Below are 26,362 nucleotides of genomic sequence, written 5' to 3' on the forward strand. Positions count from 1 at the left end.
CTGTTCGTTCGACTGAGGATGAAAAGCCGAAGAGAAGGACAATTGTGCACCCAGACGAGTACAGAACGCTTTGCAGAATCTGGAAACAAACTGAGCCCCTCTATCGGACACCACATCAGAGGGAATGCCATGTAGTTTCACAATGTTGTCGACAAACACCTGAGCAAAAGTTTTGGCATTGGGTATACTAGTTAATGCAATAAAATATGGCATTTTAGTAAAACGATTGACAACCACCAGAATCACGTTTTGCCCGAAGAATTCGGTAAATCTATGATAAAATCCATGGACAAATGGGTCCAAGGTCTGAACAGGATGGGCAATGGAGGCTGAGTATGTGTCACCTTAGCACATGCACAGGTACCACAGGCTGACACATAGTCCTCAGTTGCGCAACCACAGCCACTAGAATCTGCGAGAGATGAGATCGACAGTCGATCTGCTTCCAGGGTGCCCAGAAAGCAGCATACAGTGATGTTCCTCGAACACCTTGTGACCTAATTCAAAGGGAACAAACAATTTCCCCGGAGGACAAGAGTCTGGAGCATCCTTCTGTGCCTCCAACACCCTGGCCTTGAGATCAGGATAAAGAGCGGATAGGACTACCCCTTCAGATAAAATGGTACTAGGGTCATTAGATTCACCTCCCCAGGAAAGCTACGTGACAAAGCATCCGCCTTGACATTCTTAACCCCAGGGCGATAAGTGACGATGAAGTTAAATCTGGTGAAAAACAATGATACTCTAGCATGCCTTGGGTTCAGTCGCTTAGCCGACTCCAGGTAGGCCAGATTCTTGTGATCTGTAATTACGGTAATAGGATGAATTGCTCTTTCCAACCAATGCCGCCATTCCTCGAACGCCACCTTAATGGCCAGCAATTCCCTATTCCCCACATCATAACTCCTTTCAGCAGTCGAGAGTTTTTTTAGCGAAAAATGCACATGGGCGCCATTTACTGAGTGAAGGACCCAGCAACAAGATTGCTCCTACCCCTACCTCGGACGCGTCAACCTCAACAATAAATGGCTGAGACACGTCCGGTTGCACCAGAATAGGGGCTGAAGTGAAACATTCTTTCATAGCAGAAAAGGCCTGTAATGCCGCATCAGACTAGATAGAATTATCAGCACCCTTCCTAGTCATGTCTGTTAAAGGTTTAACCACCGATGAATAGTTCAAGATAAATTTACAGTAGTAGTTGGTAAACCCAAAAACCGCATAAGCGCTTTCAGATTTTCAGGACAATCCCAGTCCAACACGACACGGACCTTCTTGAGAACTATACAAAAACCTGAGGATGAGAGCTGGTAACCCAGAAATTGCATTTTCTGTAAAGCAAATACACACTTTTCCATCTTAGCATACAACCTATTCTCTCTTAGGATCTGTAACACCTGTCTCACATGATCCTATCGAGTCTCCATATTAGGCGAATAAATTAGTATGTCATCAAGGTATGCAACGACAAACCTCCCCACCAGATAATGAAAGATGTCATTGACAAAGTGTTTTAAAACCGCAGGATCATTGGTTAACCCAAAGGGCATGACCAGGTTTTCAAAATTACCCTCAGGGGTATTAAATACAGTCTTCCAGTCATCCCCCTCCTTGATCCTTACCAGATGATATGCCCCGCTCAGATCCAATTTAGAAAACACCTTGGCACCGACAATCTGACTAAACAAATCCGGAATCAATGGAAGGGGGTAAGGATCATGGACAGTAATACGATTGAGCTCACGGAAGTCCAGACATGTCCTCAGGGTACCATTATTTTTCTTTAGAAAGAAAAACCCAGCAGCCACTGGGGACTTTGATGGTTTAATATGTCCCTTTGCCAAACTCTTGGTGATATACTCTTTCATGGCCTTTCTTTCGGGTTCCGAAAGACTATACAACTGAGATTTGGTCAATTTAGCTCCGGGAATAAGATTGACGGGACAGTTATACTCCCGATGCGGAGGCAACTCCTGATCACAACTCTCAGAGAACACATCAGAAATGAACGAGGGTACAGTTTTAGTGGTAACCATAGAGAATGATACATTAAGACAGTTGTCCATGCAAAAATCACTCCAATCGAAAATCTGTCTCGCTTGCCAGTCGATGTTAGGGTTATGTTTGCTTAACCATGGTAGACCCAACACCAACGGAGCAGGCAGACCCTCCAACACATAACAGGAGATATATTCCTGATGAAAATCTCCCACTCTTAAATGAATGTCATTCACTACCTGCAACAGGCATTTTTGGGTGAGAGGTGCTGAGTCAATTGTAAAGACAGAAATACTTTTCTCTAATGCATTAGTAGTCAACCCGTGAATGCGAACAAACTGTCCAACTCCTGCCCCACTGTCGATAAATGCTTTGATTTTCACAGTTTTGGACTCTAGTGCCACCTCGGCAGAAAGGAGAAAACGGGTACTACCAATAAAAGACAAAAGTAGGTCTTCTTGCTCCCCACCCATACCACCAATAGTAATTTTGGGATTAAACATATTTTTCTTTTTTTTTACACCTTGATGCTGCAAGTACGGACAAATATTCACAAAATGTCCCTTCTTGCCACAACAAAAGTAGACTCCTTTCACATGACCCAAGCTTTTCCCAGTAGTTCCAGGAGTAGCTCCTCCTAACTGCATAGGCTCATCACAAGGTGCAACCACCAGTGTCTCTCCACCATAAGTGTCAAAGGAAGCAGTACCCTTGTTGGACAGTACGTCCTAAAGGTGAGGACCCCTAGATGTCTCCCTCAGGCGTCTATCAAGATGTACGCAAGGGACATGGCTGCTTCCAATGACTCAGGATTTTCATGAAAATCCAACGCGTCCTGCTGTGTCTCAGAGAGACCCTGACAGAATTGGCTATTGAATGCAGGATCATTATACTCTGTATCGTTAGCCCATCTTCTAAATTCAGAGCAATTGGTCTCTGCTGAATATTCTCCCTGCCGCAAACCCCATAATTTGGTCTCGGCCTGAGAGATCCAATCTGGGTCATCGTAGATAAGACCCAAGGCTCTAAATCATCTACCGACTGGAGGGACGGTGATCCGGTCGGCAGAGAAAAAGCCCAAGATTGGCGTCCTTTTTAAGCAATGAAATAATCATACCCACACATTGACACTCACCCTTAGAGGAGTATGGACGCAGCCTAAAGTATAATTTACATGACTCCCTGAACCGGATGAAATTGTTACTACCCCTGGAAAACCGGTCCGGGAGAGCCACGTTCGGTTCAGGGCAGGCCTGGAACCCATTACCGGAACCAGCAGCCTGTGGACTCTGAATCTGCAAGACGGTTGTGCAGAGGTCTGCTACCTCCAAAGTCAGATTTTGCAGCTGTTTGACGGTATTGGCTCTGGATAATGTCACGGATGTAGTAGGGGAGAACACCAAAAGACAACAAGAAGGAAGAGGAAAGACACTAATCACCACTAGGGAAGGAAAAGGGTCACCACCTATAAAACCCTGCTCCTGGCCCTAACTCCTATCCGTATGAGCACCTCTCGATGGTAGAGATGCCCATACACAGGAACCTAGAAAACCCTGGTGATGCCCCCTCGGATGCCCCAAAGGTAATAACAGGGCAGAGACAACCCGTTCCTTCCCTGAGGCCTAGAAAACAACCGGGGGGGGGGGGGGGGATACAAAACACAACAAGCGGAACACTTACTTTTGAGGATGATGGATGAACAGGACTTCAACAAGAACCACACTCCAACTCTTCCAAAACCAAATGAAGCTACCCAGAGCAAGTAGTGTTGGGTAAAGTCAGACTAAATAGGGAGCGGTAAAGGTCACATGATCCACACCTGAACAGAAGGTGTGGACATACCAGCAACACACAGACATAGTGAAACCAAAAGAGTCTGTCGGATCCCTTATGTGCAGTCAGTCTGCACATGAGTATGTTCCACACCCACAGTATGTGAGTGGACCAAGTAGCTAAGATACATTCTACGCATTGAAGAGCTGATAGCAGATCAACAGGAAACATCAGAGATATTTATGAGTAGATGTCATTCTTTACTCACTTTCCTAGATTCTCCAGGATTTAGAAGCTTGATGTGACCTTTTTGGCATTCTAAGCTTGGCCTGTCCTCTAATCTCGCTGATCATAACTTCCACTCCCTATTCCCTTCTTTAATCCTTTTTTTCTTGTTTTCTTTCTCTCTCTCTTCCCACATATTTACTTGTTTTATGTCAATTAATAGCTCAATAAATTTGAGTTTCAATACAGAAATAATAATACAAGGAACATAGAAAGCAGAAGACAGCTTTTATTCATTTTCACACCTTTTTCCTTGCTTAAAATATATAGTCACATAGATACATGTATGTATGTATGTATGCAATATATATAATTCAGATTTGTGTCTTCATCTGTAACACTGCAACTTGGATCCTGCGTGAACCTATGATTGGAATATTGACGTAATAGATGGCCATTCTATGTTATATTGTTATAACCTAAAAATTTTAATAAAAATAGAGTAAACATAAAATATTTTACCAGGGTATCACCATCACAAATATTTTTTGATGAATTCTTTTATAATGGTAAAAATGAAATAAATGCATTTTACCCTGTGTGAGGATGATTATTTTCTTTTTAACATTGTGAACCTTCTAAATTGCACACGCCAACAATTGTAAAACTGGATTTACATGGTCTGATGTTTGGGCTGATTATCGTGAATGAACGTTCCTACAAACTCTCGGTCATTGGGTGAAAAGATCTGAGGTGCGGACGCCTCCATCATCTTTTCCGGGCAGCAGATTGTGCAGTCTAAACATCACTCTGCTGTCCAGGAGCAATGAATTTGTATGGGGATGAGCGATAGCAGCAGCCATTCCTCATCCTCATACTGTGGAGGTGATCGCTGCATTTAAATGCAGAGCTTCCTCCTCATTTAACAAGCAGCCGTTTGTCGGGAAGGAACACTTTCTTTCTGTCAATCAGCTGCTCCTCCCATCATCTAACTGCACCACATTAATCTCCAGAAATGTTGTCATTTGTATTATCTCTAGAGATAAGCGAAGTTTTCAAAACTTTGATTTGGCTGCTTCGTCGAATTTCACAAAGAAATTAGCTTTGTGACAAATTATTTCGTTACAAAGTTGATCGCAGCATATGCAGTGGCGTCGCCAGGGGGGGGCCAGAGGGGGCCACGGCCCCCCCAACATCATGCTGGGCCCCCCCATGTGCCCCCCCAACTAAAATGCGCCCCCCCCCCCCCAGCGTCCCTGCTGCCAGCAGCATTCACTTGACTGATCCGAGTTCAGCTCAGCTCAGTCACAGTCTCTCTCTCAAGTGTGAAAGCAGCCTGAGCGGATCCGTTCAGACTTTCAATGTAAAGTCAATGGGGGACGGATCCGCTTGAAGATTGAGCCATAGGGTGACCTCTTCAAGCGGATCCGTTCCCATTGACTTACATTGTAAGTCTGGACGGATCTGCACGCCTCCGCACGGCCAGGCGGACACCCGAACGCTGCAAGCAGCGTTCAGCTGTCCGCCTGTCCGTGCGGAGGCGAGCGGAGCGGAGGCTGAACGCCGCCAGACTGATGCAGTCTGAGCGGATCCGCTCCATTCAGACTGCATCAGGGCTGGACGGAGGCGTTCGGGTCCGCTCGTGAGCTCCTTCAAACGGAACTCACCAGCGGACCGACTAACGCTAGTGTGAAAGTAGCCTTACACTGAGGCTGAGGCTGCTTTTGTTGCAGCAGTGATAAGATTAAGGGACAGGAGCAGAGAGATAGGAGAAGTGACAGATGACACAAGAGTTTAGATTACAGGTTGAATTAAATTAACCCTTTAGAATCAAATTGGCTTCTCAGGAGATATATATGTTAAAGGCATCTCATTCAGTAGCTATATAACTAAGTGCTCACACTTGCGTTGTCCGGATCCGGCGTGTACTCCACTTGCCGGAATTACACGCCGGATCCGGAAAAACGCAAGTGTACTGAAAGCATTTGAAGACGGATCCGTCTTCAAAATGCTTTCAGTGTTACTATGGCAGCCAGGACGCTATTAAAGTCCTGGTTGCCATAGTAGTAGTGAGGAGCGGGGGAGCGGCATACTTACAGTCCGTGCGGCTCCCGGGGCGCTCCAGAATGACGTCAGAGCGCCCCATGCGCATGGATGATGTGTACATGCGATCACGTCATCCATGCGCCTGGGGCGCCCTGACGTCACTCTGGAGCGCCCCGGGAGCCGCACGGGCAGTAAGTATACTGCTCTCCACTACACTTTACCATGGCTGCCAGGACTTTAGCGTCCCGGCATCCATGGTAACCATTCAGAAAAAGCGAAACATCGTATCCGGCAATGCGCTGAAACGACGTTTAGCTTAAGGCCGGATCCGGATCAATGCCTTTCAATGGGCATTAATTCCGGATCCGGCCTTGCGGCAAGTGTTCAGGATTTTTGGCCGGAGCAAAAAGTACTGCATGCTGCGGTATTTTCTCCAGCCAAAAAACGTTCCGTTCCGGACCTGAAGACATCCTGATGCATCCTGAACGGATTTCTCTCCATTCAGAATGCATGGGTATAATCCTGATCAGGATTCTTCCGGCATAGAGCCCCGACGACGGAACTCTATGCCGGATCCGGACAACGCAAGTGTGAAAGGGGCCTAAGGATGGGTTCACATCACCTTTATGGATTGTACTGTCAGTGTCAGACTGTTGTCACTGTGGGTAACAATGCACAACAGACAACAATTCACATTGCACACCACAGTGACAGCTTCTGACTCCTGTCTGACTCCTGAGTCCTCCTGTCCGGCGTCAGCCTCAGCTTCCCTTTACTATAATAAATCACTCAATACTAGTAATCAGAGTTCAGAGAGAGCTGAAGAAGACGAGCCGACTGCACTGAGTCAGCAGCGCAGCAAGTAGTGAGTGAATCGAATGTATCAAGCATCTGCGCATGCGCACCGGCACCTAGAGTCTTCGGTTCACTTGCGAGTCAGCTCAGCAGTCTGACTCACCAAGTGAACCGAATATCCGATTCATGAATCGGTTCATTTGAATGAGCTGATTCAAATGAACCGATTCACCTAAAAGATCCGAACTTCCCATCACTAAGCGGCGGTGCAGGGGAGGGAGAGGCGTGTCCCTTCCCCTTGCTCTGATAGGCTGCAGGCACTAGACCGGCAGCCTATCAGAGGCTGGCGCAGGCGCGCGATGACGTCATCGCGCCGCTTGAGCCATACAGCGTGGGACACAGGCCAGAAGAGGCCTGCATCGCATCGCTGACACTGAGGTAAGTATAATTTTTTTTTTTTTTTTTTTTTTTTTTACAATAGTGATACTTGGGGGGGGGGGGGGACTTACCTAATAATGGCACATGATGGGGGGGCTTACTTAATAATGGCACATTGGGGGGGACTTACTTAATGATGGCACATTGGGGGGGACTTACTTAATAATGGCACATGAAGGGGGGGTACTTACTTAATAATGGCACATGATGGGGGGGCCTTAATACTGGCACATGATGGGGGGGCTTAATACTGGCACATGATGGGGGGGACCTAATACTGGCACATGATGGGGGGACCTAATACTGGCACATGATGGGGGGCTTATTACTGGCACATGATGGGGGGCTTATTACTGGCACGTAATGTGGGTCTTATTACTGGCACGTGGAGTCATCTACGGGGGCACTAAGAAGGGGTAATTTATACTTGCAAAATTATGGGGGACATTGAGGGCATCTACTGGGGCATTTTATACTGGTACATTATGGGGCACTAGGAGGAAGGGGGAGAGGAGCACTATGGGGCATTTACTGGGGGCACTATATAGGGGTATTTTATACTGGCACATTATGGGGGACATTAGCTCAACTGGGGGCATAAGGGGGTATTTTTTGCATTGTCACATTATAAGGAGAATTATTACTACCGGGGGGCATTATGGTGGGCTTTATTACTCCCACATGGTATGACCCCTAGTAGCAGCACCAGCCTCTTCCTGCTCTGCTATTCCTCTGCCTCTTCTCCAAATCCTTATTATGAAATCTTTCTCATTAGGATAAAACACATCAGCTCCGCCGAGCCCCCGGCCAAAGTGTGGAAGTGGCGTCCGAGACCCCCAAGGGCCAAGCCAAGTAACTGTAAGTCTTCATGTCAAATATGTTTGTTATACACATATAGCCTACACGGTGCCCCACAATATACAGTATACCGCCACGCTGTGCCCCACAATATATAGTATACCGGTACACTGTGCAGTCTGTTCTATAAGCACCCTTGTTCTGTGGCGGTGGACAGAAAATAATCTGGAAGTGCCCCTCCCGAGACCAGGCTCTGGATCCGCCACTGGTCTGGACCGCTCACAGGAGTGTACATTTCTTCTAAACTGTAATCCGTATCCTCTGACCTGCAGAAATCAGCACTCGCTCGATAAGAACTAACAGGCAGTACCTGAAGGCTGTAGCCTGGCCCTGTTACCGAAGCTAGCCGAGTGGTGTAATGTTAAGGTACTAGTAGAGATGAGCGGCCGCTTAATCCTGATTTAAAGTTAAAGTTACTGCAGGATATGGATTACGGTTTAGAAATGTCAAATGTACACTCCTGTGAGTGGGGGGAGGGGGATCTGTGGATGACACTGTTATGGAGGGGGAAATGGGGATGACACTGTCATGGGGTGGATCTGTGGATGACACATATAGCATAAGATGCTATACATTACACGGTATGTGGCATCCACAGATCCCCCCCATAGCAGTGTCATCCACAGACAGCTGGACTTTTCTTCCCTGTTGCGGTTTTAGGTATTGGGTAAAGTATCGCAGCATTTCTAAGTGTACTTGTGTAAATGTATCGTTGTTATAGCTGCCCCCCCTACTTTTGTCCTGGCCCCCAGTGTGCCCCCCCAAAATTTGAAAGCTAGAGACGCCACTGAGCATATGAGATGAACTTTGAGGGCTGTCAGGGGTTAATCTGTAAAAAATAAATAAATAAATATCCATTTGATCACAAAGAGCACACTGCAGCCATCTTGTTTGAAGATCCAGCGTGAAATCTTGTGCGGTGCATGGTGATGTCATACATCACCGCGCACAAGACTTCATGCAGGATTTTTAGTGAAGATGGCCGCGGAAGACTCTTCGCAAACAAATGGATGACGTGAGTGTTTTTTTTTTTTTTTGTTTTACCGCCATTAGCTTTGCAGCTAATCAAATTTCCCAGAAATTCAGATCAAAGTCCACTTTGTGAACTTCAATTCGCTCCACACTAAATATCTCAAAACATGAGGGACAAACTTTGTATTTTTGTATAGACCAGTGGGACAATTAGTAGCCAGTCCTCCTTTTCTCTACATACCCACAACGTTCTGAATATACAGTAGATAAGCAAAGTATTCAAAAATTCAATTTGGCTGCTTCACCAAATTTTACAAACAAATTTATTTGTAAGTAGTGTGTGAAATGACAGGGAGTGGCGATTACGCCTCTCCCCATCACTGCACACCTCAGATGTCGTGTTCATACATGATCACAGCATCTGATAGTAATAACACAGTATAAAATAATAAAAATAAAATCATACTTACCTCATCTATTTGCTCACGATGGGCCGCCGCCATCTTAATTAAAGATCTAGCACAAAATCTTACGTTGGCCGGCGTGGTGGCGTCATACGTCACCTCGCACGGGATTTTGCGCAAGATCTTCAATCAAGATGGTGGCGACCGGCCCGTTGTGAGCGAATGGATGAGGTAAGTATGATTTTTATATATTTTTTTTACACTATTTCAGGGAAAATCGATTCACTACCACAAAGCACAAGGAAATTAGAATTTTCCCTCTTTGTGGACTTCGATTCATTTAACACTAGCTCTGAAACAAGACTTTGGCTACCTTGTCTTAGCCTTCTCAACTTCTTCTCTAGTACACTCCAGGTCAGTATGCACAGGAAGATAAGCGTTTTCTCTATAAAGTCTGGACAGTTTTTTTCCGTTAACTAGTTTTTTTGTTTTTCCATGGTACAGATATAAAATCAGTGCAAAAGATAAGAAATCAATGTACAAACAAAATGTCAATACAATGTACAATAAACAGAGAGTCTCTCCCAACTATCATAGTTGTACTCCAATATAATGGTGGTCCCAAAGGGACCAGATCTTCAAAAACTTGTCTGTGGTGCCATGAAGCAGAGATGTATAGTATTCTAGAGATAGAGTGTCCTTGACGCATGAATAATAATCTGTTGTAGACTGTGGAGCAGACAGTTTCCAGAAGAGGGCTATGAGACATTTTGGCACAGTAAGCAAGTTAAGGAGCAGTTTGGAACTATGTGTCACGGCCTCAGTGTTGTGCGCATGACACGTTGCCATGTATACCGGTTGCCAGGGGTTGATGTCGGCTTGTATGTGATTTTCTCCCTTTATCCTTGTTCCTCCCCTGTCTGGAGCTTGAGGGGTTAACTTTCTGGCTGTGTGTGGCCACTGGGGTTTTATCTCCTGTGACTCCCTGGCTGGGGGCAGTTGTACTTCAGCTGTCGTTTGTGCTGGAGCTCTGCTGCAGTCCAGGGTGTCCCATCTGCCCAGTCCTTTAGGGCCACCTAGTGAGACATCGATGTCTCCAGAGATGTCTTCCTTATGTATCTTCCATGTTCCTTACCTTACCTGTGTCAATGTTTGATGTGGGTTTATGTTCAGGGTGTGTTGTATGTCTTGTTGTTGTTTCATGTCTGGTCAGTTGGTGTTTTATGTCTGGCATGAATGCAAGGTGCTTCCCTGTCTGTTGTTCCTACGGGAGAGGGTCTCTAGGTTCCCCGAAGGGGGAACCAAAAGTCAAGTCAGTGAGCTGTTGCTGGAGTGCTGGTTCCCATGTGTGTCAGTACGTACTGAGTCCGGTATGGTGTTCGGATTTCAGTATGTTTGCATGGGTTCCAGTTCACCTTGGTGTGTCTTCTGTTGTGCCGTCCAGCTGCGCCAGGTAAGTTACTATGCATTCCGGGTTCTTGGTTCAGTGGTTATTCCCTCCACTGGATACTTACCTGCCATTCCACTTGGCTTTTCTCTGTTACTAGGCTGGTTGAGATTCCTGTTCATCCGTGTCTTGGAAGAACAGGTCGTCTCTCCCCTGCTCCTATGTGAGGGATTATCACAGGGTCCTAGGTTTCCTGGGTATGAGCCGTCCTACCATCCAGGTCCGCTTATACGGTGAGGAGTTAGGGCGTGGATTAGGGACACTTTAGGAGGTGACCTGATCCTGGTATCCAGGCCTAGTTGCTTTCCTAAATTCCCAACATCGTTCCCACTTCTCCATGTATAGGTTTTTAGTTTCTAGTGGCTATACAAGAGAGTTTAGCAAATTATAAATATCAGAGATGAGGCCTTTAGCGGACGGATCTCGGAAAAATATTTTTTCAAAAGGGCTGAGGAACGATAAGGCCAAACAGGCTGTAGCTGTTCGGAAATAGTGCACAATTTGTTGGTAGTGAAAGGCTAAGGAGGGGAGAACATGATATTTAGATTGTAGTTCCAGAAACTAATGCAAATTATCCAAGCAAGGGTCCTTCCGTTCCACAAAGTAGTACAGCGCTGCCGCTATCCTCTGCCTAGCCATGGTCATCGTGGCACTGTTAGGCAAATGAGGAGGAAATATAAATGGTGTAAGCGAAGAATGTAAAGTGAAAAAACATATCTTATCCTACATCTAAGCCAAAGGTCTTTAGTGAAAGGCATAGGACCCAATAGAGTCCGGGCAGCCCCAAATGATAGCGCTCAGATGAGTCGGGGTAAGCCAAAGCCTTTCGACTTCGATCCATTATATGAATATAATGTAGTTCAGGAGACTACATGTCGTAGGTTTGTAGCTAAGTAGTAGAGAGTGATATCAGAGAGCACCAGGCCAACATGGGCCTTTTTTGTGGCAAGGAGTGATTGAGAAAGCAGGTGTTCCATATTGTTCTATAGAAAGGTGATAAAGGCAGACTGCACAGATTGAAGTACAGTAGGCTGGTACCCGGAACAGGAGTGCCTCAAAGAGGTAAAGAAATCTAGGTACTATAGACATTTTAATCTCTGCTATGCGGCCTAATAGCAATATATATCCAGGGATCTCCACTTACGCAGGAGTGGCCAAATAATTGCAATTTTGTCAGTATTTTTTTTTTTTTTTCAGTTCACTGTGTGGTTACCCCACAATAACATGATAACTTTATTCTGCTGATTGATGTTTATAATTATACCAGTTTTATGCCGTTTTTTTAATGTTTTATTGCTTTTTAACCAGAAAATCACCTTTTAAGAAAAAATAATTTGTAATTTATATTAGCATATTCTAGGACCAATGGGGATTTTTTATTTTTTTTTGTTGACGGAGCTCTATGAGTTATAATTTTTATTGGTGCCATTTTGAAGTACAAATGACATTTTGATCATTTGACATTTTGGGCCACTAGGTGGCCAAATAATAGCAGTTTAGTCCATATTTAATATTTTATGGGGTTCACCTTGGGAGGTGAATAATATAATAACATTATTTATTTATATTTTTTTCCATCAAGGCAACTGTGTGACAGATTTTTTTTTTTGCAGGACGAATAGGAGTTTTTATAGGTACCAGTTTATGGTGCATACTAATTTTTGATTACTTTTTATACCAATTATTTGGGAGTGAGGTGACCAAAAATAGCAATTCCATCATTGTTTAATATATTCTTTAAAAAGGGAAAATGACGATTTCGTTTTTTTAACGTGAAATTAGATTTTTTTATTTATTTTTGTAACTTTTTATTCCCACTAGGGGACTTGAAGTTACAATACATTGATTTCTAGTACAATACAGGTCCTTTTAAAAAAAATTAGCATATTGTGATAAAGTTCATTATTTTCTGTAATGTACTGATAAACATTAGACTTTCATATATTTTAGATTCATTACACACCAACTGAAGTAGTTCAAGCCTTTTATTGTTTTAATATTGATGATTTTGGCATACAGCTCATGAAAACCCCAAATTCCTATAAAAAAAAATTAGCATATCATAAAAAGGTTCTCTAAACGAGCTATTAACCTAATCATCTGAATCAACTAATTAACTCTAAACACCTGCAAAAGATTCCTGAGGCTTTTAAAAACTCCCAGCCTGGTTCATTACTCAAAACCGCAATCATGGGTAAGACTGCAGACCTGACTGCTGTCCAGAAGGCCATCATTGACACCCTCAAGCAAGAGGGTAAGACACAGAAAGAAATTTCTGAAGGAATAGACTGTTCCCAGAGTGCTGTATCAAGGCACCTCAGTGGGAAGTCTGTGGGAAGGAAAAAGTGTGGCGGAAAACGCTGCACAACGAGAAGAGGTGACCGGACCCTGAGGAAGATTGTGGAGAAGGACCAATTCCAGACCTTGGGGGACCTGCGGAAGCAGTGGACTGAGTCTGGAGTAGAAACATCCAGAGCCACCGTGTACAGGCGTGTGCAGGAAATGGGCTACAGGTGCGCATTCCCCAGGTCAAGCCACTTTTGAACCAGAAACAGCGGCAGAAGCGCCTGACCTGGGCTACAGAGAAGCAGCACTGGACTGTTGCTCAGTGGTCCAAAGTACTTTTTTCGGATGAAAGCAAATTTTGCATGTCATTCGGAAATCAAGGTGCCAGAGTCTGGAGGAAGACTGGGGAGAGGGAAATGCCAAAATGCCTGAAGTCCAGTGTCAAGTACCCACAGCCAGTGATGGTCTGGGGTGCGATGTCAGCTGCTGGTGTTGGTCCACTGTGTTTTATCAAGGGCAGGGTCAATGCAGCTAGCTATCAGGAGATTTTGGAGCACTTCATGCTTCCATCTGCTGAAAAGCTTTATGGAGATGAAGATTTCATTTTTCAGCACGACCTGGCACCTGCTCACAGTGCCAAAACCACTGGTAAATGGTTTACTGACCATGGTATTACTGTGCTCAATTGGCCTGCCAACTCTCCTGACCTGAACCCCATAGAGAATCTGTGGGATATTGGGAAGAGAAAGTTGAGAGACGCAAGACCCAACACTCTGGGTGAGCTTAAGGCCGCTATCGAAGCATCCTGGGCCTCCATAACACCTCAGCAGTGCCACAGGCTGATTGCCTCCACGCCACGCCGCATTGAAGCAGTCATTTCTGCAAAAGGATTTCCGACCAAGTATTGAGTGCATAACTGAACATAATTATTTGAAGGTTGACTTTTTTTGTATTAAAAACACTTTTCTTTTATTGGTCGGATGACATATGCTAATTTTTTGAGATAGGAAATTTTGATTTTTATGAGCTGTATGCCAAAATCATCAATATTAAAACAATAAAAGGCTTGAACTACTTCAGTTGGTGTGTAATGAATCTAACATATATGAAAGTCTAATGTTTATCAGTACATTACAGAAAATAATGAACTTTATCACAATATGCTAATTTTTTTAGAAGGACCTGTACATGGCCTCTGACTGCCAGAGCAACCATCAGGAGCCTGTGGTGACATTACATGGGACCGAGTGAGGTAGAAAGGGAGCCCAGGTCCTCTGTAAACCACTTATGTGCTCTTATTGATATTGGCTGTGGTATCTAGGGGATTAACAGCTGGGACTGTACCTAGCTTCACTCTCAGCAATTGTTTCAGGGTGTCAGCTGTCTGTTACAACTGACACCTGCTGCCAATGACAGCAACTCATTTCGTAAGTTGGCACTATCACCATGATGTACATTTATGACATGGTGTGGAAGTGGTTAAGGACTTTGTGACCTCAGGTGGGACATCTTTGTATATGAATATTATACCTGAACTAGGACTGCAAGCAGGGTAGTTGTTCACCTTTCTGCCAGACCTCCATCCCTCCACATGGCTAGACCTGCTGAAGCATACTTATCTGCTCTCCAACACTGGATTTCAGCTCCTTCGCTCCCCCACTGACTCTGCCTTGTTCTGGTTCCTGCGTGTCAGCATCCTGTTTGATGTGGGTAGCATGGCTGCTGCCAATGGCTGGTTGCAGTAGTGATGTTCCTCTCATGCCTCACGTTCCCAATGGCAATGAGAGAGAAGGTTCTGAAGGTGAATAACCCCTTTAAACTCAGACTCCCTAATGCCCCAAACAAAGGGAGAGTTTATTTTAGTCTATTCATTTTATACTACATCATAACTATTTTTATTATAACGAGTTCTATATCCAAAAGAGAGGCACAGCAATGGGGACAAAATGTGTCAAGTGCTATGCAAACCACATTATGGGGGCTTTTGAGTCCCAAAGGGGCCTTTAAGATCATTAAGATATAGCATTTTAAGGAATACATACCCTACTGCAGCAGATATGTCCAGATCAGATTAAGCTGGTGTAATATAGTACATAACATAGTACACAAGGCAGAGAAAAGACATTTGTCCATCCAGTTCGGCCTGTCATTCTGCAAGTTGACAGAAACTCTCTGAGCAGTGGCAATGGGATATCTAGCAGGCACTTCTTGCAATTTTACCAATTAAGATCTTTCAGTAAATCGCATTTAGACAATCCCAAACTTGAAGCAAAATTAAATACATTTGATGCAATGGTGGCTCCAAAAAACCCTGGACATACCATTTCCTCCCTATATAGAACTTTGTGAAACCACTTCTTATGAACTAACCCAAAATATATCTTCAAAAATGGGACCAAATACTGCAAAGTCAAGACATTCATGAGCTCATATTAGAGGGATAGGAAAAGGTAAAGAAAAGTGTTATTGCAGAGCGATGGAGGAAAACATATTTTAAATAGATTCATAGGACCATATATGGTTTTAATTTCCCTCCATCGCCAGCTAACCCAGATAGACTCAGCGACTGTTCGAGTTGTAACACCCCCTTTACAGATCTGTGGCATGGGATTTTGCAGTGCCCACAGATTAACAGATACTGGGACATGGTCATACAATAATTATTATATCTTCCCTCTGGAAAGTTAGTCTACTTAAAGATCCATTTCTTTTGCTCTTCCACTCAATTAAGACAGAACCCTGGAATTAGGACTGTCCCCTTATTGCTTCATGTAATACTTTTGACCGCCTTTTGGCTTCTTTTTCTCCATTGGTTGGTTCCTCAGATCCAATCTGTCAAGGAACTGGTCGACCACATATATAAACTGATAACCCTGGAGAGAATTGAGGTTGAGAGGCACAAGGAATCCCACTCTGAGAAATTCTTTAATTGGTGATAGCCGTTTATAATTCAACATTTTTCAATGGATGAGATTGATCAATTTATGAGTTAATTTCAATTTACACAGTGGTACGTATGTAACAGAGAACTTGAAAGGGGATGGGTGGAGAGGACGTTGGATATTATTAGCAGAAAAGCAAACGAAAGCCAGGAATGCTGCTTAAAGCCACACCCTCCATCAGGTGCCAATAGAAGGAATGAGATGCATGCCTGTTATTACTCACAACATAGAGTAGGAATATCCTGGAACAAATATTGGTTAAAAAGATCCTGTATTGGGAAGCATTCCAAAAGAAAAACTGACCTAACCTTCAGTAGGTTCAGTAGGTTCCATACAATTTGGTAGTTCCCCCATACTCAAAATTGAGTATACCTACTATTACAAAAAAAGGTATAACTGTCGTGTCCACTCCACATTTATTTATGCTTCGTTATGTATTTTGGCATTTAGTTGGGTTATTATACTCATGCGACAACATAGGTGTATGTATAATTTATGTATGTCTGTTCAGATATATACAGAAACACAATATATAGACAAAAGTATTAGACTTACTGGTGCTTTTATGACCAGTGACGTAACTAGAGTGTTATGGGCCCCAGTGCAAACCTTGGATCGGGCCCTCCTCCCCGCCGTGCCCGGTCGCACCCTCTGTGACTGTGATCGTTACACCTCTTGTCCCTAATCCCCCAATAATGGGGTCCATACTCCTTGTTACTGTGCGATCCCTTCTCCGGCTCCCGCCTGCTGCCATTGTCTCAGTGCGTGCGCGCCTGAAGCCGGTGATCACGCTGACGCTGTGGACCAGAATCACCGGGCGCATGTGCAGTGAGACGATAGAAGCCGACTGACTGCGGGAGCCGGAGATGAGATCGCGCAGTAACAAGGAGCACACGGCAGGATGTCACTCAAAGTGAAGAGAGGAGGGGATAAGGGGCAGGCTTAGCTTGATTTGAAGCAAGGCGGCCGCGGTCCCCTTGACTTCAAGCTGGCTCTGAAGATAGCGCAAATGGAGATTAAAACTGTTTTTTTATAAAGTATGCAGCAACTGATGGAGGAATGAAACACATGATTATAAACACACTGGGGGCTACTGTGAGGTAATGATGTCGGTTTTATATGTGTTTTGGAGGTGACAGGTTCCCTTTAAGACACTGATGTTGGATGAGAGGGTCTGGCTTTTTCCAAAGGTGTTGAGTGGGATTGAGGTCAGGACTCCGTATAGGCGAATCAAGTTCTTTCACACCACCCTCACCCAATCGTGCCTTTATGGACCTTGCTTTGTAAATTGGGGACAGTCATGCTAGAACCTAACAAGGCCTTCTCCAGTCCAAAATGTTATGGTATGCTGAAGCATTAAGATTTCCCTTCACTGGAACTAAGGGGCCTAGGCCAACGCCTGACAAACAATCTCATAGCATTATCCCTCCTGCACCAAACTTTACAGTTGAAGTTCTCCTGGCACTCGCCAAACCAAGACTCATCTATCAGACTGTCAAATAGAGAAGCATGATATGTTTCTCCTTAGAACACACTTCCACTGCTTCAGAGTCAAGTGGAGGCGTGCTTTACACTACTCCATCCAACCCTTGGCATTTTGCTTGGTGATATAAGGCTTACATGTAGTAGCTCGCCCATGTAAACCTATGCCATGAAGTTCCCAGCATACAGTTTGCATTCTGATGTTAATGTCATGAGTGTCATGGAACCATGAACCAGACGTACAACAGAGATAGGTGGAATAAGAAGGCTTTATTGAAAATCAAGCCGTAGCTAAAGTCCAAACGGATGGCTAAACTGAAGCAGGGTCTTGCGTAGACGGAGGTCAGGAACCAGGAGGGTAGTCAGACGTAGCCAGGATCAGGAACCAACGGGGTAGTCAGACGAAGCCAGGATCGGGAACCAACGGGGTAGTCAGACGTAGCCAGGATCAGGAACCAACGGGGTAGTCAGACGAAGCCAGGATCGGGAACCAACGGGGTAGTCAGACGAGGCCAGGATCAGGAACCAGAAGAGCAGCAGTCTTTGAAGCATGTGCACACAGGAGGACCAAGCAAGGAACTGAAGCCACAGACCTTCTATATATATGAGCTAGGCATCCAGCTCCTCCCAGTGGGAAGGAGGAGCCGCAGGGTGGGAGGCTACAAGAAACCCAGAAACCAAGATGGCCGCCAGCACATGTCAAACGAAGGAGAACAGTGAGAAGGTAAGACCATGACAGTACCTCCCCCTCAAGGGCCCCTCCTCCGCGGAGTAAGGAACGGTTTCAGAGGGAAGCGTGCGTGGAAGGCTCGGAGCAACGCAGGAGCATGGACATCTGTGGAGGGAACCCAGGAACGCTCCTCTGGACCATAACCACGCCAATGGACCAAAAACTGCAACCGACCGCGGACCAGGCGTGAGTCCAGGATATTGCTCACCTCATATTCCTCACGATTGCCCACTTGGACCGGACGGGGCCGAGGAACCGAGGAAGTGAAACGATTACACACCAATGGCTTCAACAGGGAGACATGAAACACGTTGGAGATCCGCATGCCAGGAGGAAGCGCAAGGGCATAGGCTACCGGGTTTACCCTGTGAAGCACTTGGAAGGGACCAACAAAGCGAGGCGCCAGCTTGGGAGTGGGTACTCGAAGGTTGAGGTTGCGGGTGGACAACCATACACGGTCTCCGACCTGGTAGGAAGGAGCGGGCGCTCGTCTGCGATTAGCCTGGAGTCTCTGGCGTTGCGCAGAGGCCTCAAGGGACCTCTGGATCTGTACCCAAGAAGTACGTAGGACGGAAAGGTGATCCTCCACAGCCGGAGTATCCTGGGGAGAGAATACCTCCGGTAACACGGCAGGTTGGAACCCATAATTGGCCATGAAGGGAGACGTCCCAGAGGAAGAGTTCACCGCCGTGTTCCTGGCAAACTCAGCCCAAGGCAGGAGGTCAACCCAATTGTCTTGGTGATCGGAGACATAGCAACGAAGGAATTGCTCCAAGGCCTGATTGGATCGTTCTGCGGCCCCATTGGACTGAGGGTGGTAGGCCGAGGAGAAAGAGAGATGAATCCCCAACTGGGAGCAAAAGGCGCGCCAGAACCTGGACACAAACTGACTCCCCCGATCCGACACAATCTCCTTGGGCAAACCGTGCAACCGGAAGACCTCCCTGGCAAAAATCGAGGCCAACTCTTGTGCAGAGGGTAACTTCTTGAGAGGAACACAGTGGCACATTTTGGAAAACCGATCCACAATCATGAGAATGACCGTATGGCCTCGGGATGCAGGAAGGTCCACAATGAAATCCATCCCCAGGTGTGACCATGGACGCTCCCCGGTGGCTATGGGTTGCAAAAGGCCCAACGGAAGGTGCCGAGGGGACTTACTCTGGGCACAAACGGAGCATGCCGCTACATATGCGGCGATGTCGGAACGTAGCGAAGGCCACCAGAACAGACGTGAAACCGCCCAGGACAGCTGATTCTTTCCAGGGTGCCCCGCGGCCTTGGAGTTATGGTAGGTTCGCAACAACCGAGTGCGCAACTCCTCAGGCACAAAACATCTGCCGTTGGGTCTCCCAGAGGGAGCACCAGATTGAGCCGCCAAAATCTGCTCACCCAGAGGAGAGGTCAGGCTGGTGCGAATAGCAGCCAGGATCTGATTCGGGGGTATGACCGTAGTCGGAATCGACTCCTCCCCGGACAGCTCGGAGTACTGCCGTGATAAGGCATCCGCTCTGATGTTCTTGGAGCCGGGTAGGTAGGAGACCACGTAATTAAAACGTGACAAGAACAGAGCCCATCTGGCCTGACGTGGTGTCAATCTCTTGGCCTCAGAGAGGTAGGTCAGATTCTTGTGGTCCGTCAGGATGAGAACCGGAACCACCGAGCCCTCGAGCAAGTGCCTCCATTCTTTAAGGGCCTGCACGATGGCCAATAACTCCCTGTCACCAATCTGATAGTTGCACTCCGCGGAAGACAGTTTCCGGGAGTAAAACCCACAAGGAAGCAGAGGACCCTCTGGTGTTCTACGCTGAGACAGGAGGGCGCCTACTCCCGTCTCAGACGCGTCCACCTCGAGGACAAAAGGCAACCCAGGGTTGGGATGCGACAGAATCGGAGCCGACACAAAGGCGGACTTTAGAGCCTCAAAAGCTCGGATGGCCTCGAGCGGCCAGACCTGAGGATTACTGCCCTTCCTGGTCAGATCCGTGAGAGGCTTGGCTAGCATGGAAAAGTCCCTGATGAACTTCCGATAATAATTGGCGAAGCCCAAAAAGCGCTGCAGGGCACGAAGCCCACTGGGCTGGGGCCACTGTAAGACAGCCGAAACCTTCTCAGGATCCATGGAGAACCCCTCAGCGGAAATGATGTAACCTAAGAAGGTTACCTGGGATCGGTGAAATTCGCATTTCTCAAGCTTACCGAACAGCTTGTTCTCTCGTAAGCGTTGCAACACTCGTCTGACATCCAGAATGTGGGCCTCCATGGATGCAGAATATACCAAGATGTCATCCAAATAGACCACCACACACTGCTGCAACAGGTCACGGAAAACATCGTTGATGAATTCCTGGAAGACTGCGGGCGCATTGCACAACCCAAAGGGCATAACCAAGGATTCATAATGACCGGTCCTGGTGTTAAACGCGGTCTTCCACTCATCGCCCGCCTTGATCCTTACCAGGTTATATGCCGCCCTCAGGTCGAGTTTGGTAAAGACCGTGGCCCCTTTGAGGCGATCGAACAGCTCGGAAATCAAGGGTATCGGGTAAGCGTTCTTGATCGTGATGCGATTGAGACCCCTGTAGTCGATGCAAGGCCTCAACTCACCGCCCTTCTTTTTCACAAAGAAAAATCCAGCCCCTGCCGGGGACGAGGATTTGCGAATGTGTCCGCGTGAAAGCGCCTCCCTCACGTACTCCTCCATGGCCTCATTCTCCGCTACCGACAGTGGATAGACTTTGCCACGAGGAGGAACGGCACCAGATTGTAACTCTATGGCACAATCGTATGGGCGGTGCGGAGGTAGGGCAACCGCACGCACCTTATCGAATACATCCCGGTACTCCTCGTATTCAGGAGGCAACAGAGAGTCCGAGGAAGTACACAGCAACTTGACAGGCCCATGGATGCAACTAGCCCCACACTGCGGTGACCACGAGAGGATCTCGGCCGATCTCCAATCGAAAGTCGGATTATGCTTCTGGAGCCAGGGGTACCCCAAGACCACCGAGTAGTGTGGAGACGAAATAACCTGGAGACAGACCGACTCTCTGTGAACGGCACCAATGGCCATCCCCACTGGAAGGGTCTCCTGAGTCACGTGTGGCGGCAGAAGGGGTCTGCCGTCTATCGCCTCAAGAGCCAGTGGGGAACCTCGAGGCTGCAGAGGAATGGAATTGGCGGCGGCGAACACACTATCAATGAACAAGCCACCAGCACCAGAGTCCACCAATGCCTGGGTCGTCACCGAGCCCCCGACCCAGGAGAGGACAACAGTAATCAGTGGTTTGTCAACACGGGAAACCGGGGACGAGGAGACTCCACCCAAGATCTGCCCCCGACAGGATCTCAGGTGCGAGCGTTTCCCGGACGGTTCGGGCATGCCAACCGAAAATGCCCACCGAGACCACAGTACATGCATCGGCCCTCGCGTCTCCGGAGTACCCTCTCCCCCTCGGACAGGCGAGCAACCCCCAGCTGCATGGGTTGACCCCCAGACCAGTCATCCCCAGGAGGCGTGGGAGGAGAGGGAGGCACGGGTGGGACAGCAAACGTAGGCGCCAATCTGTTAGAAGGCCTCCGCAGGCTCTCCTTAAAGGAAGGTCTCTCCCTGAGTCTGGTGTCAATCAAAATCAGGAAAGAAATAAGGGACTCGAGCTCCACTGGTAGGTCCTTGGCTGCAATCTCATCCTTCAAGGCATCCGAGAGACCATGAGAGAAAGCAGCGACCAGAGCCTCATTATTCCAGCCCACCTCTGCTGCCAGGGTACGAAACTCAATGGCGTATTCAGCTACGGATCGTGAACCCTGTCTGATGGACATAAGGAGCTTCGCAGCAGAGGCAGCACGAGCCGGCACATCGAATACCTTCCGAAGAGAAGCAACAAAACCGGAAAACTCGGCAACCACCGGATTGTTGTTCTCCCATAAAGGGCTGGCCCAGGCCAAGGCCTTGTCCGAGAGCAGCGAGATCAAGAAGCCCACCTTTGATCTCTCAGTAGGAAAGGCATGTGGCAGCAACTCGAAATAAATGGCCACCTGGTTAAGGAAACCTCGGCACTGAGTTGGCTCTCCCCCAAAGCGCTGTGGAAGGGGGGCAGAACCGGTCATACCCCGAAACACCACAGGTGCAGCAACAGGTGTCGGGGTAGACTCTGGCGCAACAACCGGAGCGGCAGTAGGAGCGGGCCCAGGAGCGACAACCGACCCATCGGCAACGGAAGCTAAATAAGCCGTGCGTTCAAGCAGGGTTTGTAACGCCACAGCGAACCGACCCAACAGGTGATCCTGCTGATCAAGTCTGGCAACCAGTGTAGGTAGCGAGGATGGCCCTGTACCGTCAGAATTCATGGCTTGGTCCTAATGTCATGGAACCATGAACCAGACGTACAACAGAGATAGGTGGAATAAGAAGGCTTTATTGAAAATCAAGCCGTAGCTAAAGTCCAAACGGATGGCTAAACTGAAGCAGGGTCTTGCGTAGACGGAGGTCAGGAACCAGGAGGGTAGTCAGACGTAGCCAGGATCAGGAACCAACGGGGTAGTCAGACGAAGCCAGGATCGGGAACCAACGGGGTAGTCAGACGTAGCCAGGATCAGGAACCAACGGGGTAGTCAGACGAAGCCAGGATCGGGAACCAACGGGGTAGTCAGACGAGGCCAGGATCAGGAACCAGAAGCAGCAGCAGTCTTTGAAGCATGTGCACACAGGAGGACCAAGCAAGGAACTGAAGCCACAGACCTTCTATATATATGAGCTAGGCATCCAGCTCCTCCCAGTGGGAAGGAGGAGCCGCAGGGTGGGAGGCTACAAGAAACCCAGAAACCAAGATGGCCGCCAGCACATGTCAAACGAAGGAGAACAGTGAGAAGGTAAGACCATGACAATGAGGAGGTAACTTTATATAGTCTGCCATGTGGTGGCTAAGTAGCTGCGGTTCATAAACGCTTCAACTTTGCAATCATTTATTTACAGATGCCTATACACGCGTTGAACTTATCTTGCCCCAGGTGTGAATTAATACTTTGCTTTTATTTGCACTAGAGTTAAAATCTGAATGTGAACATGATGCACTTATTTAATTATAGTTAACGAACCAAAATAACAAAAGAGGTTTAAAAATCCAGTCACCACTCCACTGGTGGATGGAATATGGTCAGTGAATTAGGGGGGAGAGCATGTGCACTATCTCTCACCCTTGTCACTTAGCAGGCAATATACTGCCCTCGCAATGCTTGCAGTGCTGCTACCAGTTAAACAGGGTTGATCCACCCATATAACTGTGGAAACCGTGGTGCGTGAACCCACTATGAAAGCCACACATTGAATCATCAAATGTGCTTAAACGCTGGCAAATGTCCTAATGGCAGCAGTCTCTGCAAGCTAGTGCAGCACGGTTTTGAAGCAAGTGAAGAAAAGTGCTCATCAGTGACTCTAGACTTAAGTTGCTGCTGATGGAGCTAGTACTGCTCCTGCCACCCACCCCGGCAGCCATGGCAGTGGAACGTGAGTGCAGAGGGCTTCGATGTTAGCCAGTGGCAGGTGACCTGTGTGAGGATGGGTGATGGCACACATAGGCAGTGACCAACTGACTGCATAGGATGTCTCAATAGTAGTTCCGTTTGTCCTCCCTCTCACCGGGTGGAAAAAAGGCCCTCATTTTGGACCGGTAGTGAGGAACATGGTGGAGAGCCAGTATGGTGAGGATTCGGCAGTCACTACGCAAGCAACTGAGCATACATTGGGCCATTTGCGCAAGTGACTCGGAGGGACTCCCTGCCTACATCTCCACTGCATACTGCCATGGTGTGTCTGGGTCATCTGCCTCGTCTTCCTTATCACCCTGTAGCTGCTCCTGCTCTTCCTCTCCTGTCAACTGTATAGAAAAACCAGCCATTTCTCTACGCATTGCTTTTGCCCAAATGTCCTCCTCCTTATTCTCCTCCTCTAGTTCAGCCCCCACAGGGCTCATGGGGTCATGAGATGTAGTCGCCATGTCTCCTGTCCCCTGGCCAGCCAGAATTATCAGCATCTGTTCCAGGACATGAATCAGCGGAATGACGTTGTTCATCCCGTAGTACTGGCAACTGACAAATGAAGTGGCCTCCTCAAAGAGCCTGAGCAAATGGCAGGTGTCACGCATGAGCTGCCACTGGCTAACATCGAAGTTACACAGGGGAGTACCTCTGTCCGCCTGTAGTATCAAGAAATCGTTTATGGCCTTTCTCTGTTTATATAATCGGTGCAACATATGGAGGGTGGAATTCCAACTGGTGGAAATGTCACATATCAGCCTATGTTGGGGGATGCCGTTCTGAGTTGTCGCGGAGAAAGCCAGGATTCAAGGCTGAGGACACGGTAGAGGATGAGGAGGCAGAGGTGGACATTGTCACAGGACCAACGGCATGAGAACATGGAGGCAGAAGCAACGTCACCTGGCCAAGTTGCTGGTGTGGCTGGGCAGGAACCACATTTACCCAGTGGGCCGTAAAGGACATATATTGTCCTTGACCATAGTTACAGCTCCACACGTCGGCGCTGCCGTGCCCTTTGGCAGACACCGACAAGCTCAAAGATTGGCCAACCTTCTGTTCTACATACGTGTGCAGGGCTGGTGCTGCCTTTTTTGCAAAGAAATGACGCTTGGGACTCTCCACCTCAACTCTCAAGCCATCAGTTCTCTGAAAGGTGCAGAGTCCACCACTTGGAAAGGAAGGAACTGCAGCACCCTCAACTTGGCCAGGAGCAAGTTCAGCTTCTGCGCTGTTGTCTCTTGGCAATCGCTTCAGTGATTGATTTCTAATGAAATGACTAATGAGGAGGAGCAGGAGCATAAGGACCAGTAGATGATGGGAAGGACAGAAAGCTCCCTTCGGCTGAGGTGGTGGAGCCTTGACTGCATGAAATTTGATGAATGCCACTGGCTGATGCAGCAGTTGCTGCGGCAGGCTGGACCACCACATTGCAGCCACAGTTCTCCTAGGCCACTTTATGGTGATGCTGCATGTGTTGATGCAGGGCCGTGGTGCCAACATTGGCACCCTGTCCATGCTTATCTTCTGTCCACAAATTCGGCAAATGGCCATGTTCACCTGCTCTGGCAGCTTAACAAAAAACTGCCACACCACCGAGTAAGCCCTTTTCCCCCAACACTCCTGACTGCCTGCTACTGCTGCCTCCGTGAACCCCTGCACCGCTACTTTCCAGCTCGCACATGACTCTCATCATCACTACTTGCCCGCCTACCGGAGGAAATGGCAGATGTCTCCTTCAGATCTTGGTTGGGCAGTAGCTGTCCTCTAGTAGCTCATCCTCGCTGAAAAGTGGAGCCGAGTCTACGGCATTTCCTATTAATACACCCCTTCGATTTGCTCATCTCTATTTGTCAACATTGGATGATCCTTTGCAGGAATTAAGGGGGAAGGGAGTGGAGCAAAGAGAGTTAGTGTCTTAAAAATATTATTAAGAAGCTGCACAGAGGCTCCTGTCATAATGCAAAGAGAATGATTTTTCTAACTCTGTGGCAGGGGAGTTATTGGTAGTCTTATTGATTTCTAACCATCAATGCAATTGGATAGCAGTATTGTATCTCTGAAGATCAGACAGGCTTATGCTACCTGAGCCTCAGGGACATGTTAGCATTCAATATGCTACCCTAGGGCATGTGTGTTTCCAAAGGAAGTGAATAAACATGGACTTGACACTTGCGAAGAAGGAACTGGGTAGGTGAATAGGGGGGACCTGCATTAAATAAGGGGATTTTCGAAAGATAAAGGACTTATTAATAACCTTTCTCCTAATTCACAATACATAAAGCACCTTCATTCTAGAAAGAAAGGGGAGACATTAGTAAGAAAGTGATGATGGTTAAGGGAATGTAACGAAGAAGGATCTGTAGCAATTTTAATCCCCAGGTAGGTAATATGTGTGAGACATGCAAAGGGTGCCAAGGACTGAAGAGCAGCT

Source organism: Bufo gargarizans, chromosome 2 (genome assembly GCF_014858855.1).
Source record: "Bufo gargarizans isolate SCDJY-AF-19 chromosome 2, ASM1485885v1, whole genome shotgun sequence".
Lineage (NCBI taxonomy): Eukaryota > Metazoa > Chordata > Amphibia > Anura > Bufonidae > Bufo > Bufo gargarizans.